The 14,531-nt window shown below is 49.5% G+C and overlaps 1 protein-coding gene across 2 annotated transcripts in view; it reads left to right on the forward strand.

Annotated features, from left to right (window-relative positions):
• LOC144754111 (butyrophilin subfamily 1 member A1-like) overlaps positions 1–14,531 on the forward strand; it is a 470,572-nt gene that overhangs the window by 375,690 nt on the left and 80,351 nt on the right. The gene's annotated exons all lie outside the window — the stretch shown is intronic.

A 14,531-nucleotide genomic window follows, 5' to 3' on the forward strand; every position in this document is an offset into this window, starting at 1 on the left:
GCAGTATCTCAAACCTGCTGGCCTTCAGGAAGGGGCTCAAAACTTGGCTTTTTACTTCTTAGCTGCATCTTCGGGTTTCTTTTTTCCCCTCTGTCTGGATTTTTCTTTGTTTTTATGTTGTTATGTTGTGAGATAGGTGTGCAAACTAAAGCGCCGGGACACTCTTTGAGTAGCCGTGCGCTATACAAAACCAAGTATAACATAACATAACATAACATAACATAACATAATCACCGACCTTATCATGCACAGATTTTTGCTTGTCATGAAGGTAGTTCACAGATAGAGCCCCCTTTCCCTGTGATATGTCCCATAACCACTGCTTTATTGTAATTCCCTATAGATAGACACACCTCTCATTGTAATATATGGCTAAGGGGGCCCAGATTAAGTTATGTAAACACATGTTCCTCTCAGACACATGCCACAGTCTCAGGACTTTTGTAGCGTTAGGCTACAGATAGAAATCTTTGTGATATATGTCCTGCCTTCTCTGGTCCATGGTAACGAGCTGTAGGCAGGTACACTGCTCACAGAGATTTATGGCTGGCAGTCCTGTGTTTATGGTAAGGTTAGATAGGTGTAATCTCCTCTGTCTGCGACAAAACATACAACAGTTACTGGCTTATAAAACTGAGGGGTTACAGATAGAAACCTCTGAGTCTGATGTCACCATTCCTGATATAGAATAATCTGTTGTGTATGACACCCCTCTCCCCAGTGCTAGATGGCCGCTGCCCCTGCACTGCTGATCTTTTGGGGACTTGTGGAACCACTGGTGCCCATGCTCGACATCCATAAATCACTGCTGCTTTTTGATCTGACCCTGTGATGCCCCATGCACGGCGCCTGTCAGTGCCTCATGAGGTTTGGTCATTTGACATGCTCCTGTGAAATGTATTTGTCAGCCTCTGTCCTTGTTTACATGTCATTGATGAGGTGAGCAAACTGTCCTTTCTCTGCAATATATAAATCTTGGGGTCCTATTGGACACTTGAGGCTGCAGGCACTCCTTTGTCCCTATGATATACATCTCACACTCCTGACCCCTGATATACAGATATCACTCCAACAGGGAACACCATGCCCCTCTCTGTGCCCCCTGAGCACAGCAGTTGTAGGAATAGGCTCCTGGCCCTCTGTTAAACAACACACAGTCCCTTTCCTTGTCCTCTTGTACATAGAAGGCTGTAGACTAACGCTCATGTCCATCTGACATGAAGACACCGGTCTAGCAGGCCGCACCTGGTCCACTCCGTGTCCTCTTGTGTAGGGCAGTGTTGATAAATAGGCGACATCCGCTCTGATACACAACGCACAGCCCCTGTTAGTGTCCTCTTGTGTAGGGCAGTCTCGAAAAATAGGCGGCATCCCCTCTGATGCACAACACACAGTCCCTGTCAGTGTCCTCTTGTGCAGGGCAGTCTCGATAAATAGGCGGCATCCCCTCTGTTGCCCAACACACAGCCCCTGTGGAGCTGAATGGTACATAGTAGCCTGTGGCTGTCCATCCCCGTCCCTATTTTAGCCTGATAGACAACCGTCCCTGTCAGTGTCCTCACGTGTAAGGCAGTCTCGATAAATAGGCGACTGTCCTTATGATGCACAACACACAGCTCCTGTCATTGTCCTCTTGTGTAAGGCAGTCTCGATAAATAGGCGACATCCCCTCTGATGCACAACACACAGCCCCTGTCAGTGTCCTCTTGTGTAGGGCAGTCTCGATAAATAGGCGACTGTCCTTCTGATGCACAGCACACAGCCCCTGTGGAGCTGCATGGTACATAGTAGGCTGTAGATAGACACCCACAACCCAATTTTGGCCTGACAGACAATAGCCCCTCTCAGTGTCCTCTGTGTCATGGCCAGGTGTAGACATCTTCACCTGTCGGCATGCTACACAACACACTGTCCCTTTCAATCTCTTCAAGCACACGGCAAAGGGCAGGTTGCAGATGGACCCTCCAATCTCTCCAATATACACCACAAAGTCCTTCTCGGTGTCCTCTGGAACACAACTGACTTAAGACTGGTAACCCTGTCCCTGTGCTACACAACACCTTGTATCTGTTAGAGCCTTCTGTCTTTCCAATATGTGGCAGTGTGTACCTGCAATAAACAGATATCAAGGCCTCCTGGAACAAGACAGGCTGCATCCTCACTGGTATGTTATGTTATGGTATGTTAATATGTATTTATAACGCGCCAAATCACCAACGGTCTCTAAGCGCTAACACATTGACCCAGAACCCAAATGTCCCCTACTGCCAGCTGATCAAACAAAGGTGGAGAACTTATCCAAATGCCCCAGTAAACAGGATGATCTTCAACTTCTTCCCAAAAGGAAGTAACGTAGATTCTCCACGTAGTCTCTCTGGAAGCTTATTCCAGAGCTGGGAAATTATCACAGAGAAAGACCGCCCTCCCAACGTAGCTCTGTTGAAGCGCGGACAAGTCAACAGATTTCTCCCGGATGAGCGTGGACACCGACTTGGAGTGTACAGCTTCAGGCGATCTTTTATATAACTGGGAGCTGCTCCATACTGAGCTCTGTGTGCAATACACAGGCCCTTAAAACTGACCCTCTGCTTAATCGGGAGCCATCAAGACTTTCCTCAATTATCTTCTCTGTAGTCATTATCCTGAGGTAAAACACTGCAACCCCACCCCCCTTCTGCTCCCCTGTGATTATAAGTCAGGGCGTCATAGTCAGGGGGGAGGGAGGCCACTATGACGGGCCCGGAGTTGTCCTCAAGCCAAGTCTCTGCTGTCCCTAATCTCGCTGGCGGTCCTCTCAGGGCAGAGTCTGCAGTCTGTGCTGCATCTGTTTAAGGTAGGGGGCATCACAGGGGTGTTTCAGGGTCTCCACCCAAATCCCACAAACCTCTAGAAGGAGAACAGACACATGAAGAGGAAGAAGGACAAAAGAAAGTTGTTTTTTCTTGCCCAGTGTCTCTTCCCACACGGTCAGCTGCTGCTTGCATCAGGGTAGAAAGCTTTTAGTTTGCTGTTTGTTCTCCAAGGAGTGTGAATGTTCGTCAATCAGAAGTGAGATGCTGGCATCTGTTTGAAAGACTATTTCTGCCCTGTCATCCACTTGGCTCCTTAACCCATTTTTGGTAACAAGAGACTGGCAGAAGGTCAGAAACTACATTTTATTTTGCATTTCAAAGTTCTGCCAAGTGGCACTGTGAAACATTAACATCATCTGTTCCTGGATTTTCAGCCAACATCATGTTGCATTGTGGAACAAACAGTTTTGCTTTTAACAGTGTCATCAGTGACTGAAAACCCCACACGCAAAGTGCTATTGGCTGAAATGCCAGAACTGGTCAAAAGTGTTAAACATGAGATGAAGTCATTTGTCTGCTATGTTTTAAAGTGCTACAAAGTGATCTAGAGCGTTTGCAAAACTGCTTGATTCACATTTAAATCTGTCATTTTACTTTATTCACATATTTTGTGAGGGTTAAAATAAGTGAATAAAGTAAAATGTCAGATACTAGGTGTTAGAACTGGCTATTTCTGGTAGGCTAAGTCTGACGCCAAAGCCAGGCAGAACCCACCATTCTAGTCAGGGCAAGGGAGTCACACGCCAAGATAACCCCTGCTCACCCCCTTGGTAGCTTGGCACGAGCAGTAAGGCTAAACTAGGAGGCAATGTGTAAAGCATTTGCGCCAGCACACAACAGCAACAACATCCAAGGCACACCGCAAAAGGAACTCCACACAAGGTTATATAAAAATAACTTCTGTATTGTAAAAACACATCAGATAGAAGTCACACATGTACATTGTGCCAACTGGCACGGGCAATATTCACAAGGGATTATGTACAGGACAGGGCCACATGGGCCAATGTCAGAATCAGCACTTAGTAGAAATAGCACTTCTGGAACTTAGAATAAGTATAGCACAAAATAACAGTTATAAATCACAACCAGTAACTACTGGTAACAGGTAAGTACCACCTACGCAACCCTAACCACCTTAGGAGAATGTCACGCAGGGGACCAGGACCTCACTAGGACCACCTGTACTGGAAAGAACAACCACCTAAGAATAAAATACATTTAGGGGTATAAGCAAGAACACATTACACATGATGCATCAAAACACATTCAGAGGTGCAGGGAAGGAAAACACATGATGCATAAAACATACACATTCAGAGGTGTAAAATCAAGGAAGACACATGATGCATAAAAACATTCAGAGGTGCCAGAACATAACTCAATAGCGCAAAAACACATGATGCCCAAAAACATTCAGAGGTGTAAGATCAAGGTGCGTAATCATATTAAATGCATTACATTTCCTAGCACCACATCACATTGCGCAAAACTCACATTAGGCAATTACCATCACATAGATAATCACATTGCGCCTAAATCAAATCACATACCAACCCCCATCTAATAAAGGGACTAAAGAGCCCTGTGTCCAGAATGTCAGGGCGCGCTGCCAATGCAGCGCCAGTCATGGGTGCGCCACTGGCGCAAAACCTAAACGTGGCAGGTGCCCACTACTTGCTGGGCACCTGGGAACAATCACAAGACCTAAACGGTACAGCTGCACACTAATTGCTGGGCAGCTGGGAAATAAAACTGCAACAGGGTCCTCACTGACCCTAGGACAGAACTGCGCTCAATTGTTGGAGCCACACAGGCTTTGACACCACACTGCGCAGAACGTTGGAGCCACACAGGCTCTGACACCACACATGGCCAAATGCTGGAGCCACATAGGCTCTTGGGACGATAATGTCCCCGTGGTCGTGGGAGCCTCGAGGCTCTAAACACAAATGCCCCCAGGGAGCCTCGTGGGCTCTAGACAACGTTGGGGCGACCCACTGCCAACCGGGGCCGCCCTGAATGCATCACCAGGATCACGCCCCTAGTTGAGCACATCATGGGCCTGCTAGCCCAGAACACAATTCTCCACGTTGGAGCGGCCCACTGGGCAAACGGGGCCGCTCTGAGTCGGTGCCGGTCTTGGCACCACCATCATTTGCTCCCTTGGGGGAGCGGGCAGATCCCCATTGCCCCCCTTTGCTTCGCCTTACTCACCGGCTCGGTCCTCGAGACCCGGTCCAGCTCCAGCGTCGGGCGGGGGATCCGCGGGGCTCTCTTCTTCTCCGGTCTCCCTCTCAATCGCGGGAGACCGGCAACATCGTCCGTTGCTTCCATTGGGCACCAGCAGTGCTCTCCCCAGAACACGGGAGCCCTGCTCACACCGGTGCCGCCATGCTCCTTCTTCCTCTGGCCGGGGTACTGGCCAATCAGTGCGCGGCGGCAGGCGGGACTTCCTCCGAAAACCGGAAGTCCTGCCCCGCGTCAGGTACTATGATGCCTGGCTTCCAGATGGCAGCACGAGAGGGCCGCGGCGGAGATTAACAAGGGGTAAAAATGAGGGGTGGGCACCCTCGGTTTCAAAATAAAGTATAGCCGCGGGGTGGCACCCGCTAAATCACTTAATTAACGGGGTGGCACCCGTAATTTACAAAATAGCGCGAATCGGGCGCCAAGCAGGGTAGGCACCTGCAAGGAACAAAGAGCAGAACAGGGAGCAGCTGCACGCTGCAGAGCCCCAATAAAACGCTCACATCGCGCTGGGGGCATAGACAGCCCCACAAGTCCTCAGAGGTAACCCCTGCATCAAGAAGGGTCACAGGCAGCTCAGGATTCAAGGACAAGGTCCTGGGCAGCCACTACTAGCAAGAAAAAAGGTCCCAGCAGTCCTGGAGGAGTAAAAGTGGAGCAAAAACAGCTCCCTGCAAAGAAGAGTCCTCCAGCATCCAGGAAAGTCCATCAGGTGTCCAGGGGCTGGGCAGGGCTCAGGGAGGCAAGCCTTCCCCTGAGCCCAAGCAGCAGCACGCCCTGGCAGGATTCAAGTCAGAAACAAGAACATTTTGGAAGGGGACACAAACCCTTTTTATACAGAGAAATCCTTTGTCTAGCAGGGTGCCGGCAGTGTGAGAACCAGCTAGAACTGGTTATAGGGAATTCCTTTCACTGACCAGGCTAGGGACATCAGACGCACCCTAGGGGGTGGAGCCAGCATTGTGTCGGGAAAACCCAGCCTCACTCAGGACCCTCAGACCAGACAGTCAATCCACAAGCAGGCCCAGGCTCACTCCTCCCCTCACATCAGCATGCTAAACACTCCGTTCACCACCGGGGCAGACCCTCCCAGACTCTTGGAGCCAGGCTCACCAGCCAGCCTCAGCCAATCACACGCCAGACACAAATTACACAAATATGTCAACTTCTAAAAGTGGCACTTCTACACTAGACACAATCATGCCGCATACATCATTACGCAGCATTCAATCTCACGAGTTCGCACATATCAAACTCGACCCTACACTCCCCACACATCAGGAACTACCATGGGCATACATATTCCCCATTCATTCCTATGGGAGGGCAGGTCACTCACCACACATACACAGAGAGCTCACGCACTTTACACTGTACCACAGTGAAAAAGTGCGCAAAGGCCTAAAATCACCAACACCAGGACACAGAAACAGGCTAGGAAAAAGCAAAAAGTTTCAGGGTGAATCTGCCAAAAGGGCCAGGTCCAACACTAGGCAGTGGCAGCCCTCAACATTCTGAACAGGTTGAGCGCTGAAGCTGAGATTGCACATTGCCTATAGGAATGCATAGGTGGATGAGTGAGTGAATGTGAGAGTCGTGACACCCTTTCTCATTTATCTCATAATCCACGTCACCATCCCAAAAGTCCTGGCTACTATTTGCATTGATTTTATAGTTTCCCATGTGTTGACAAGTAGTAAAGCCTAGTAGGCCATTGTTGTTATATGAAGCAGCCCAGCCACAGCCTTAGTAACTATTCTTTACGCAGGCACACAGGCGCCAACGTCTTTGAAAAATTTTGAATGCACATGCTAGGCACTGTGCCATCTCAGCCTCAGCGCTCAACCTGTTCAGAATGTTGAGGGCTGCCACTGCCTCTTATCTACAAGGCACTATCCCTGCCAATGCTCTCTGGCACGTGGCAGACTGAAGACCAAGGCCGAACTGGTATGCCAGACACCGGGCAATCCCCCGGTAAGCTGGATTGGGTGGGCGCCGGTTTTCTGACAGGAGGGCCGGTTTTGTGGCTGGGGCCGATTTTAGGTCCCTACGTGAGTAACGTGATGTGAGTCAATTCAGAGAGAAGTCTGACTGACTGACTGTCTATGTCTGACAGACTGACAGTCTGTGTCAGACTCAGACAGACAGTCAGTCAGACTTCCTGAGACTCAGTCTACTACTCCGAGTCTGATCTCTCCGTTTGCCGTGTCTCTGGTCGCACCATGGTGCAGGAGTGGACAGCCTGCAAGAAAAACAGCACAGCCTGATTGACCCGTGCAATGCACACCAATAATCAGGAGAAGGAGGAGGTGCCTGTGCGCAGCGCGCAGAATGATCCACTGTCTCCTCCTCCGCCACGTCTGCGCGCCACTCTTAGGGTGGGGATGATGTCATCATACGCATTGGGCCTCGCGCAATTAAAAGTGCGTGTAACTGCCTGCAGCATCACGAGTGACGACAGAGGCACTGTGCGCACTTGACTGGAGCTTGCGGGCAGCCGTAATTTAATTATTCCTAGGCTAGCCCCCCCCCTAACTGCTGCCAACAACAGGTGAGTTTTTCCCTCCACTGCAGTCATCAGCAATTAATGATTCATGGTTGCACAGTAGGCACAGGGCTGGCGTTGCACCGGGCGCAGTGGTGGAGTCAATTTTATTTTATTTGATTGACTTGTTGTGAACAGGGCGGAGGGCGGAAGCAGGGCAGAGCACGTTAGCCTCACTGTTGCGTGCTCAGCCTCTCACAGGACCGTTGCGGGTGCAGGCAATAAATCAAAATTTGTAATTATGATGATGAATCAATCATCATCATGATTACAATTTTTGATTTGGTGCGCATGGTACGGGCGGCCAGGCCGCGATTAAAGTAGAAGAACTGAACTAAGCTAATGCAGGCTGGCTGCTTCGTTTGTTCTCCTACTTTAATCGCTGTGAGAAGTTAGCCTGGCATATGATGTCCACTATTCTAGTGGGCACCTTGCACCAGTCTAAACGACCCTTATTGATGGTGGTTGTAAAGTCAACCTTATAGACAAGCTATCCTAGTGGTAGCATGGACCAGTAGTCTTAGGCTAAACTCCAAAGAGCATGTGAAGCTGTTTGTTTTACCAATTATAATCCCTTGAATACCAAATGAAAGGACACCACACAAGGTATATATCAAATATATATGTATTTATTTCTAACACAACCCCTCTGAACTGTTTATGAGGTCAGAGATCGAAGCACATCACAAGTTACTTAAATAGCATACGATAAGTTGCACAAATACTGTTTTGCCCCCTAGGGCCTCACAAACCATATACTTAGTAAGTGGTATAAGAACCACTTCCGAAATAGTGAATAGGCCTAGGGCCTAGGGAATCGCTGGGGCTACACTAGACAACCAAAGGTTAGGAAGTAGGAGACCCACGGGAGACGCGTGCAGTGTCTAAACACAGTCGCGAGTTACCATTGACTTAGAATGGAGAACGTAAAAGTTACAAAGTTAAAGATTTAGGGCCCCTACGGATGGACTATGACAAAACCACTTTAGACTAGGACACTTAGATAGTCAATACCCACGGGAGCACCGGAGTACTCGAATTACCTCACCCAGGGAAGCCGGGTGCATAGGTGTCTTTTGGTGTCGGGTTTCGTCGATGTTTTCTATGGAGATCTGCGAAGAAGTGCTGCAGGCTACCAGAGGAAAAGCGCCCGGGTGGATCCGAGGGCGGATCGAGGAACTGAAGAACCTGAAAGCAGAGGGGACAGAGTCTGGGTCACTAGCCAGTGACCAGGGAGGAACCAGAAAGGAACCAGGCGATGTCGAGGAGATTTCAGGTGAAGCGGTGAAGCTTGTCTCTGCAGCCACGAGGACCAGGAGGCGTCGACAACCAGGAGCTGGATTCAAGCTGTCCCACGAAGGATCTAGTTGACTGTGGTGTCGGTATCCGGATTGGACCCAACAAGCCTTGGCAACCGCAACCCCTGCAGGAAGTGAATATTGGCTTCGAGTCAGACCAGCAAGGTCTGGGGAGCTTGGAGCAACCAGACCAGTGATGTAAATTCAAAAAGAAGTCTTCAGGGGGCTAACTAGCCAGCGGGCTAGCAACCAGGAACATGCGTCGAGTGTGGAGGACTGAGCTTTGGTGCAAATGGCGCTCGGGTCTGGGGCTTCTCATACCCCAATGCACAACTGCGAGGTTACCTCGGGAGTCAAGCAGTTAGCAAAATGCAGGAAGTCCAGGGTGTCCGTTCCCACGTCTCTTGTGTCCGCCACGGGTCCCAGCTTTGCTGTGGATGTGGATCGGAGTTGGAGAAGTCTGGTAGTCCATTTCCTAAGTCCCTGAGTCTTTGGGTTCCGGCAGGAGCGTCGACAAAGCAAACCGGCAAGTTACTGGCAAGTGACCACCCTGTTTGCACAGGGTGGTCACTCCTTGACCACAAGGAAGATGTCTTCAGTCTTCTAGTTGATATAGAACGTCGAAGGTCCAAGAGTTTCGTATCAGAGTTTCATTCCAGGATAATCTAAAGTCTGTAGACACAGCTCCTATCTTTATACTGATTTTAGGGGGTTGGTTACCTGCTAGGACCCTCCTATAGGTGGACCTGGGAAGGGAATGGTTACACCCCTTTCCCTTTGTCTAGTTTCACACCAGAGTGGGGCTGGAGTGCCCCAGGAACTGGTTTGAATGGGGCTATGCATGTAGCACCTTGTGTGCCCCAGGTAGTGTCTGGAAAAGCATCTTTCCATTCAACCCACCCTGCCCCAATACACTACAGGCTGTCTGGGGAGGGGCTAGCACCTCCCTCGACGGGAAAACTATTGTCCAGGCCTCTCTTGCTTGAGTTTCATCCAACAGCAGGAGGTCAGACTCGTGTCTGTGGCAGCAGTATCCATTTTGTGATGCTGGGGCTCTGTTTAACTTTAACCGGGTAAAGCAGTAACTTACATGCCTATTCCCTCTAGAAGGGTGGAATGCTACCCCCACCACCAGAACTGGTGGGGGGTAGTATTCCAAAGTGTTTGACACCTTAAACAACATGTTTTGATAAAGCCAAACCAAAGTTAGTATTAACCGCGAGGTTTATAATGCACTTAAGAGTATATGGTATGGCTATATCATAGAACCGCTATAATGAGATGGTTCCGAAAGCTGCAGAGGGGCTCAGCTCATACTAGGGCACCCTCTCACATAAAACCAAGCACTCTTCCTCCAGGATTGTTAAGGCCTGCCATAGGAGTGCCTTATAGGTTACTGAGGGCTAGATGTAGGTAAGTGGTATTTACCGATTCATAAATACCGAATTTTACCGATTCGGTATTTATGAATCGGTAAATATTAAGGGGGGAGATGTAGGTAATTCCAGATGTGGAATTACCGAATCGGTAGTATTCGGTATTTACCGATTCGGTAATTACCGAATCGGTATTTCCTATTGATTCCTATGGGCTGTGAAGCCCATAGGAATCAATGGAAAATATTGATTCGGTAATTACCGAATCGGTAAATACCGAATACTGCAAGGGTGCAGGGGGTGTCACTTTGACACTCTCTGGCACCACTGTTTTAGGCTTGTGTGCCATGTGGCACACATACATGCCCTTAGGGGATGTATGTTTGCCACATGGCACAGGTGTACATGCACAGATGTGCATGTACACCTGCATCGGTATTTTACCATGCAATTGTATTGCATGGTAAAATACCGATTTTCAAAGCCCTGTGTCAATGTGCAACATGGCACCTACATACCGAAAATGCATTTTCGGTAATTTTACCGACAGGTATATTTACCGATTCGGTAAAATTACCGAAAATGCCTGTTTTTTTCCCCCTACATCTCAAAATCCAATTACCGGTCGGTAACGGCCGAATTCGGCCGTTACCGACCGGTAATTGCCCACCTACATCTGGCCCCGAGTGTCTATATATAAGGTAGATATAGATATACTATTTTTTATACAAGATTTGTAATGCGCATGGCTGCCCCAGCGACGAGGCTTCTCAGCGCAACCAGAGACTGTCAGAGCGATCGGGGAGACTAACAAGTGCGAAAAGTTACAGAGTGGTGAACAACCATGTTTTTAATGATTTCCGAAATGTCAGAAGATTGGGAATCGCTCGAATGCTAACTGGAAGAGAATTCCAAAGTTTAGCTGCCATAAAACCAAATGAGCGACCCCCAGCCCTTGCTTTCCTCACTCGAGGGACACAGACCAAACCATGGTGTGCGGAGCGCAAAACGCGCCTAGGCAAATAGGGCTTCAGCAGGTCTGATAGACCAGTAGGGGCTTGCTGTTTCAGGATTTTGTTGCCAGTGCATATCACCTTAAACTGAATACGGGCTGCAATCGGCAACCGGTGCAGTTTCAGAAGCACTCGCCCAACAGATTGAGATCTTGGGAGTCCCACTAGCATGCGAGCTGCCACATTTTGGACCCTCTGCAGTCGTTTGATACTCGCCTTATAGGCACCTAGATATAGGGCATTGCCATAGTCAAGCCTCGCAAGAATGGAGGCTTGCATGATGGTTTGGCAAACGCTGGGCGGAAAGAGACCAAGCAAAGGCCTCAGTCCTCTCAGGAGCCCAAAGCAAACAGCAGCAACAGCTCTGGTCTGCTTCTCAAATGTTAAACCGGAGTCGAACCAAACACCCAGGTTCTTTACCGCCTCCTTCGGAGGCGGGGCAGGATTCAAATGTTCAGGCCACCACTGCTCTGACCAGAGCTCCTGGTCCTTTCCATATAAAAGAATCTCAGACTTTCCCTCTAGGGGTCCCACATAAAGATTGAATAACAGTGGGCTCAAAATAGAGCCCTGGGGTACCCCTCTACACAGGGCATGGTCCTGCGAATGGAAAGGGCGCACAGATACCTGGAATGACCGCCCTTCCAAAAAGGATTGAATCCAGGCCAGAGCCTCACCTCTGACTCCAATTGTCCAAAGCCGTTGGAGAAGGATCGTATGGGACACCGTATCAAAAGCGGCGCTTAGATCCAACAGGACCAAGGCCGCGGAGTCGCCTTCATCCAACCGACTACGAATAGTCTCTGTAACAACAAGAAGAGATGATTCGGTGCTATGACGGGGACGAAACCCGTGTTGGGAAGGGTCAATGATATTGTGCCCCTCTATGTGCCTCCATCACCTTAGCCATGAACGGCAGTTGGGAAATGGGGCAATAGTTACCAGGATCGTCCAAATCAAGTGATGGTTTCTTTAATATTGGGATGATTTTAGCATGTTTCCACGCCCTTGGGATGGAGGCTGATTTCAATGACAAATTGGCCAGTTCGAGGGCCGCGGGGGCAATAGATGATAGGGACTGGTGAAAGTAGGATGCCGCCATTGGATCCGCAGGTGAACCCGACTTGATTTTTACACTTAGCATCTTGAACTCCTGAAGCGACAGCAATGGAAAACACAACAGGCCCCCACTCGGCCCAGCATCTGACCCTTCCACCAGAGCATCCTCACTAGGGAGACTCCCTGTAGAAAGGCCCTGATAGATCTGCTCTACTTTCTCCACAAAGTGGTGAGCTAAGGCCTCACAGTGATGATTTGAATCCACAGGGGAAGTATTAGGCAGGCCTGCACTCTTCATATTTTTAAGCAGCGAGAAGATGGTCTTAGTCGGATTAGCGCTGTTCAGGATTTTATTGGCCACAAACTCAGCCCGCGTTTTGCGGATGGGCTTGTGATAATCTTTCACTGCCTCTCGATAAACTGCTTTGGCCACAGTCTCATAAGAGCGGCGCCAGGCACGTTCCAGTTGCTTACAACCCTTCTTTGCCTGCATTAGTAGGTCTGTGAACCAGGGATTAGATGGCCCACGTCTCTTACCTCCCTGTTGTGCTGGAATGCCGATATCCAAACCAGCAACCAGCCAATCATGCAAGCACTCTTGTGCCTCCTCGATATCCGCAGGGAGCTGAGGTCTCAGCTCTGCCAACTGAGTGGCGAGCGACTCTTGATCTAACATATACCAGGGCCGTTTGGCCATGACTACAGGATGGGCCACTTCAGCTCTGCCCTGCCACCGCAGAGAGAATGGAATAACTGAGTGGTCAGTCCAAGTCAGTGGAACCGGGGAAAGGATTTTTAGGCATTCTATGTTGGAAAAGATGGGGTCAAGTAGATGCCCGGCCACATGTGTGCCCTCCAAGACCAATTGCGGTAACTGAAAAGCTTCTAAGTCCGCTAAGAAATTGGAGATCTCAGCCTTACCTTCCAACTCAAGGTGGAGATTAAGATCTCCCAAGATAGTAAAGTTCGCTACTTTACTAGCTATAGGTCCAATTCTATTCACAAGATCCTCACGAATGTTCTCAGAGGGCCCCGGAGGTCTATGGATTAAAAAAACGGACATAGTCAGATTGCAATTAAGCTCAATTCTGAACAGAGCACTCCCACAGCCTGCTATTTTTTCCTTCGACAGACTGACGGCAAATATGGCTTTGGCTATTATCGCAATACCGCCCCCTCCTCCCCCTTCTCTGTTGATGTTATATAAGATAAAACCATCCGGAAGGGCCAGCCCTGGTTCCGCCACAGTGTCATGGGTCAGCCAAGTTTCTGTGAGAGAGAGGGCATCAGGGGCCTCAGCCATAAGAAGGTCAAATATTTGTGCGTAATGACTCACCATAGAGCGACAATTTAAACTGAGAAACTTGTATACAGTTTGACTAGAAGTACATAGAGACTGTTCCACCCCACTGACCTTGAAAGTGCAACTATCGCATGCATAATTCGGCTCGTGAAAGGCCCACGGTACCGCTAAGCACTCAGAGGCCAGCCCCATCAGTTCCTCACGGGAATAACGGAGAATATCACCAGTGGAAGGTGCAGGGGTCCTGGCGTCTGGCGTCCACCTGGCACGCGCAGGCGGGCTTGCCTTTGGCTCGCCCGCTGCGCGCGTCCGCTGTGCGCGTCCGCAGCGTGAGCGCCTAAGTGAGATCATTTATAGTGACCCAGGAAGTGGCCAGGCAGGCGATTCTGCAAACACTAGTCTGCAGGTTCGGCAATCCTCCCCCAAGATGGCGCACAACCTCTCTCCCTTGTCCCGTGTAATTAATCCAAGAAGGTGGCAGCAGTAATGGGGTAAGTGTATTTAAAAAGCGGCGAAAATGACAATAATCTATACTAATATAATAAAGAGAGAGCCCAAACCTTTGAGGTGGGTAATCTCAGGAACCACAGCACCAATCACAACACCCAATACAGCGTTGGAAAGGGCAGTTGCAGCAGAAGGACATAGGCTATGCAGACGCCCACCATATACATTTAAAAGGTAAAAGAACCGTGCCAGCAAAGTAGTCCCTTGTGGGCATGTCTGCGTTGTGCTGTGGGCATGTGCTGGGGGCGTGACAAACGCTGGGGGCGTGTGGTACGTTCCGCCCTTCATGCCATGTCTCATATCATGGGCTGTGGGCGTGTGCTGGGGG

The sequence above is a fragment of the Lissotriton helveticus genome, chromosome 5_1 (assembly GCF_964261635.1).
Source record: "Lissotriton helveticus chromosome 5_1, aLisHel1.1, whole genome shotgun sequence".
Taxonomy (NCBI): Eukaryota; Metazoa; Chordata; class Amphibia; order Caudata; family Salamandridae; genus Lissotriton; species Lissotriton helveticus.